Genomic DNA, 6391 nt, shown 5'->3' with positions numbered 1-6391 from the left:
CTCCCTCCTCTCCCTCTCCTCCTCTCCCTCTCCCTCCTCTCCCTCCTCCTCTCCTCTCCTCCTCTCCCCTCTCCTCTCCCCTCCCCTCCTCTCCTCTCCCTCTCCCCTCTCCTCTCCTCTTCTCTCTCCCTCTTCCCTCTCCCTCTCCCTCTCCTCTCGTCTCCTCCTCCTCTCCTCTCCCTCTCCTCTTCCTCTCTCCCTCTCCGTCTCCTCTCCCTCCCTCTCTTCCTCTCCTCTTCCTCTCCCCTCCTCTCCCTCTTCCCCTCTTCCTCTCTCCCTCTCCTCCCCTCTTCCTCCTCTCCCTCTCCTCCTCCTCCCCTCTCCTCCTCCTCCCCTCTCCTCCCTCTCCCTCCCTCTCCCCTCTCCCTCTCCTCCCTCTCCCTCCCCTCTTCCTCTCCCTCTCCTCCCTCTTCCTCTCCTCTCCTTCCCTCTCCTCTCTCTCCTCCTCCTCCTCCTCTCCTCCTCTCCCTCCTCTCCCTCCTCTCTCTCTCTCCTCTCCTCTTCCTCTCCTCTCCTCTCTCTCTCCCTCTCCCTCTCCTCTCTCCCTCTCCTCTCCTCTCCCCTCCCTCTCCCTCTCCTCTCCTCTCCCTCCCCTCTCCCTCTCTCCTCTCCTCTCCCTCTCCTCTCCTCTCCCTCTCCCTCCTCTTCCTCTCCTCTCCTCTTCCTCTCCTCTCCTCTCCTCCCTCTCCCCTCCTCTCCCCTCTCCCTCCTCTCCTCTAATCTCCCTCCTCTCCTCCCTCTCTCCTCCCTCCCTCTCCTCTCCTCTCCCTCTCCTCTCCTCTCTCCCCTCTCCTCTCCTCTCCTCTCCTCCTCCTCCCTCCCCCTTTCCTCCCCTCCCCAGGCCCAGTATAATGTAACGTTGACCAGTCAGACCAACCCAGACCAGGTGTTGAACCAGATCCTCTCCATTCTACCGGAGAAACACGTCGACTTCGCACAGAAAGGGTGAGGCCCCGCACACACTTTTTAGGCACTGATTTCTTCAGTCTCTCCATCTTTCTCTCTTCTCTCATCTTTCTCAGTCTCTCCATCTTTCTCTCCTTCTCAGTCTCTCCATCTTTCTTCTGTCTTCTCTCCCATCTTTCTCTCCCTCCTTCTCCTCATCTTTCTCTCCCTCAGTCTCTCCATCTTTCTCCCTCCTCATCTTCTCAGTCTCTCCATCTTTCTCTCCCTCATCTTCTCAGTCTCCATCTTTCTCTCCATCTTTCTCTCCATCTTTCTCTCATCTTCTCTGTCTCTCCATCTTTCTCTCCTCATCTTCCAGTCTCTCCATCTTTCTCTCCCTCATCTTCTCAGTCTCTCCATCTTTCTCTCCCTCATCTTCTCAGTCTCTCCATCTTTCTCTCCCTCCTCATCTTCTCAGTCTCTCCATCTTTCTCTCCCTCATCTTCTTCTGTCTCTCCATCTTTCTCTCCCTCATCTTCCAGTCTCTCCATGTTCCCCTCATCTTCTCAGACTGTCCATCTTTCTCTCATCTTCTCAGTCTCTCCATCTTTCTCTCCCCTCATCTTCTCAGTCTCCATCTTTCTCAGGGGATCTTCTGTCTCTCCATCTGACCCCTCCTCATCGTTTGATCTTTCTCTCCCTCCTCATCTTCTGTCCATCTTTCTCTCCCCTCCTCATCTTCTCAGGTCTCATCTTGATTACTACTTCTCAGGTTATCTGATGGTTACTGAGTCTACCATATTTTACTACTTCCAGTCTTCCATCTTTCTGGTTATCTTCTCAGTCTCTCCATCTTTCTTACTACTCATCAGGTTCCATTTTCTCTCCCTATCTTCTCAGTCTCTCCATCTTTCTCTCCCTATCTTCTCAGGTTATTGATGGTTCCCTCATCTTCTTCAGTCTCTCCATCTTTCTCTCCTCATCTTCGCTGTCTCTCCCTCATCTTCTTCAGTGGACCATCTTTCTCCTCAATGTTCCCGTGATGTGTTGTCCCCAGCTTATCTGATTACTGACACCCAGCAGGGAAGGTGACCACGTTATTGAGGTTACTGACACCCAGGTACATATTGGATTACTACTGATCAGGTTATTGATGGTTACTGACACCCAGCAGGGATCAGGTTATTGATTACTGACACCCAGCAGGGATCACGTTATTGATTACTGACACCCAGTAGGGATCACGTTATTGATTACTGACACCCAGCAGGGATCACGTTATTGATTACTGACACCCAGTAGGGATCACGTTATTGATTACTGACACCCAGTAGGGATCACGTTATTGATTACTGACACCCAGTAGGGATCACGTTATTGATTACTGACACCCAGCAGGGATCACGTTATTGATTACTGACACCCAGCAGGGATCAAGTTATTGATTACTGACACCCAGTAGGGATCACGTTATTGATTACTGACACCCAGCAGGGATCACGTTATTGATTACTGACACCCAGTAGGGATCACGTTATTGATTACTGACACCCAGTAGGGATCACGTTATTGATTACTGACACCCAGCAGGGATCACGTTATTGATTACTGACGCTGTGTGTTGTAGGTGGTGTGTGTGAGGAGACAGCGGCTGAAGGGAGACTCCTGGGTTTACAAACACCTGGTGGAGGACATTCTCTCTACGTCCAGCATCTAGACGTCACTACTTCCTGTCGATGATGTCACATCCTGTCCACGTTCCAGCACCTAAAGCCGGTGTCTCAACTAATTCCATGTAGGGCAGAGTGTCTGCAGGTTCACTCCTCCCTTATACTTAGCTAGGACCTCCCCCTCACCTGGTTGTCTAGGACCTCACCTGGTTGTCTAGGACCTCCCTCACCTGGTTGTCTAGGACCTCCCCTCGCCTGGTTGTCTAGGACCTCCCCTCGCCTGGTTGTCTAGGACCTCCCCTCACCTGGTTGTCTAGGACCTCCCCTCACCTGGTTGTCTAGGACCTCCCACTCACCTGGTTGTCTAGGACCTCCCACTCACCTGGTTGTCTAGGACCTCCCACTCACCTGGTTGTCTAGGACCTCCCACTCACCTGGTTGTCTAGGACCTCCCCTCACCTGGTTGTCTAGGACCTCCCCTCACCTGGTTGTCTAGGACCTCCCCTCACTTGGTTGTCTAGGACCTCACCTGGTTGTCTAGGACCTCACCTGGTTGTCTAGGATCTCCCCTCACCTGGTTGTCTAAGATCTCCCCTCACCTGGTTGTCTAGGACCTCACCTGGTTGTCTAGGACCTCCCCTCACCTGGTTGTCTAGGACCTCCCCTCACCTGGTTGTCTAGGACCTCCCCTCCTGGTTGTCTAGGACCTCACCTGGTTGTCTAGGACCTCACCTGGTTGTCTAGGATCTCCCCTCACCTGGTTGTCTAAGATCTCCCCTCACCTGGTTGTCTAGGACCTCACCTGGTTGTCTAGGACCTCACCTGGTTGTCTAGGACCTCCCCTCACCTGGTTGTCTAGGACCTCCCCTCACCTGGTTGTCTAGGACATCACCTGGTTGTCTAGGACCTCCCCTCACCTGGTTGTCTAGGACCTCACCTGGTTGTCTAGGACCTCACCTGGTTGTCTAGGACCTCCCCTCACCTGGTTGTCTAGGACCTCCCCTCACCTGGTTGTCTAGGATCTCACCTGGTTGTCTAGGATCTCACCTGGTTGTCTAGGATCTCCCCTCACCTGGTTGTCTAGGACCTCCCCCTCACCTGGTTGTCTAGGACCTCCCCCTCACCTGGTTGTCTAGGACCTCCCCTCACCTGGTTGTCTAGGACCTCACCTGGTTGTCTAGGACTTCATACTGACATATTAAACAGTGAAATAACTAAAACCAGCAGATGACTGCCCTCCATGGAATGAGTTTGGACACCTTCTGATCTCGTGCCTGTCGACAGAAGCACAGATCCAGGAACAGTCTCCATTTCCTCAACCAGTGTAGTATAAGTTAACTAGTAGAGGGGTTCTACATGAACACTGACCTGAGATCAGTGTCGTGTTTTATAAGCTGACCACTTCCTCCCTTAAACATGTTTCCTTTGAGTGTGTCGCGTTTTATTCCCTCCTCCCCCACTGATTCAGTAGCAGGAAGGAGTTTTGATGTGTCGCGTTTTATTCCCTCCTCCCCCACTGATTCAGTAGCAGGAAGGAGTTTTGAGGTGTCGCGTTTATTCCCTCCCCCACTGATTCAGTAGCAGGAAGGAGTTTTGAGGTGTCGCGTTTTATTCCCTCCTCCCCCACTGATTCAGTAGCAGAAAGGAGTTTTGAGGTGTCGCGTTTTATTCCCTCCCCCCCACTGATTCAGTAGCAGGAAGGAGTTTTGAGGTGTCACATTTTATTCCTCCCCTCCCCCCACTGATTCAGTAGCAGGAAGGAGTTTTGAGGTGTCGCGTTTTATTCCTTCCCCCACTGATTCAGTAGCAGGAAGGAGTTTTGAGGTGTCGCGTTTTATTCCTTCCCCCCCACTGATTCAGTAGCAGGAAGGAGTTTTGAGGTGTTACGATATTTAGAGCCTTTTAGCTCCACTGAATAACAGTAGCTACTGAAGCATTAATACAACCTGTGTTTTATTCCTTCCCCCACTGATTCAGTAAAGGATTTTGAGGTTTACTGTTTCTCCATTCATTCCTCCCCACTGATTGTAGCAGGAAGGAGTTTTGGTGTTTTAACTTTTATTTTCCCCCCACTGATTCAGTGCAGGAAGGAGTTTTGATAATGTTAAGGATAAAATAAATGGAGTTTTAGCGTCACAGAATAACAGTCTTTCCCTGAGAGATTAATACAAGATTGTTAGTTTGTACATATAGAGTAGGATCCATATTTACTTGTTTCTCCATCATGTCTTTTAACTCTTATTTTGTCAGACTATCTGTCTCTGTGTGTGTAAGATTAAACTAGATGTTACTCACTGGGTAAAGTGATCAAAATAAATCCTGGAGTTTCCAGTTGATGTTGACTTTTCCCAGAGAGAAGATATAGATTAATACTAGATAGGACTCACTGGGTAGATATATATTACATATTAAACTAGATGGGACTCACTGGGTAGATCCTGGATTCCAGCTAGATGGACTCACTGGGTAGATATATATTACACTAGATGGGACTCACTGGGTAGATATATATTAAACTAGATGGGACTCACTGGGTAGATATATATTACACTAGATAGGACTCACTGGGTAGATATATATTACACTAGATAGGACTCACTGGGTAGATATATATTACACTAGATAGGACTCACTGTGTAGATATATATTAAACTAGATGGGACTCACTGGGTAGATGTATATTACACTAAACCCCTCCTGGAGGTTCCAGCTCTGAAATAGACCATACAGATTATAGATATATATTAAACTTGATGGGACTCACTGTGTAGAAATATATTACACTAGATGGTACTCACTGGGTAGATATATATTACACTAGATGGTACTCACTGGGTAGATATATATTAAACTAGATGGGACTCACTGTGTAGATATATATTACACTAGATGGGACTCACTGTTTAGATATATATAAAACTAGATGGGACTCACTGTGTAGAAATATATTAGACTAGATGGGACTCACTGTGTAGATATATATTACACTAGATGGGACTCACTGTGTAGAAATATATTACACTAGATGGGACTCACTGTGTAAAACATTAAACTAGATGGGACTCACTGTGTAGATATATATTAAACTAGATGGGACTCACTGTGTAGATATTTATTACACTAGATGGGACTCACTGTGTAGATATATATTACACTAGATGGGACTCACTGGGTAGATATATATTACACTAGATGGGACTCACTGTGTAAAACATATTAAACTAGATGGGACTCACTGTGTAGATATATATTACACTAGATGGGACTCACTGGGTAGATATATATTACACTAGATGGGACTCACTGGGTAGATATATATTACACTAGATGGGACTCACTGTGTAGAAATATATTAAACTAGATGGGACTCACTGGGTAGATATATATTACACTAGATGGGACTCACTGTGTAGATATATATTACACTAGATGGGACTCACTGTGTAGATATATATTACACTAGATAGGACTCACTGTGTAAAACATATTAAACTAGATGGGACTCACTGTTTAGATATATATTACACTAGATGGGACTCACTGGGTAGATATATATTACACTAGATGGGACTCACTGGGTAGATATATATTACACTAGATGGGACTCACTGGGTAGATATATATTAAACTAGATGGGACTCACTGGGTAGATATATATTACACTAGATGGGACTCACTGTGTAGATATATATTACACTAGATGGGACTCACTGTGTAGATATATATTAAACTAGATGGGACTCACTGTGTAGATATATATTAAACTAGATGGGACTCACTGTGTAGATATATATTAAACTAGATGGGACTCACTTGTAGATATATATTAAACTAGA

The 6391-nt window shown here is 47.2% G+C and overlaps 1 long non-coding RNA gene across 4 annotated transcripts; it reads right to left on the bottom strand.

The window, feature by feature from the left end:
- Positions 1-2516: 2516 nt before the first annotated feature.
- On the bottom strand, positions 2517-3726 carry LOC127921823 (uncharacterized). Of its 4 annotated transcripts, none has more exons than XR_008109698.1 (5): positions 3628-3726; positions 3338-3582; positions 3170-3244; positions 2927-3059; positions 2517-2875 (listed from the first exon to the last, which is right to left on the bottom strand). It is a non-coding gene; the product is annotated as an uncharacterized LOC127921823 (long non-coding RNA). The 4 variants fall into 4 exon arrangements; XR_008109699.1 differs by having other exon boundaries at positions 3338-3562; positions 3603-3715; XR_008109697.1 differs by having other exon boundaries at positions 3338-3447; positions 3563-3707.
- Positions 3727-6391: the final 2665 nt, after the last annotated feature.

Source organism: Oncorhynchus keta, unplaced genomic scaffold, assembly GCF_023373465.1.
Source record: "Oncorhynchus keta strain PuntledgeMale-10-30-2019 unplaced genomic scaffold, Oket_V2 Un_contig_23720_pilon_pilon, whole genome shotgun sequence".
NCBI classification, from domain to species: domain Eukaryota; kingdom Metazoa; phylum Chordata; class Actinopteri; order Salmoniformes; family Salmonidae; genus Oncorhynchus; species Oncorhynchus keta.
This window is presented reverse-complemented; position numbering and strand designations above follow the sequence as displayed.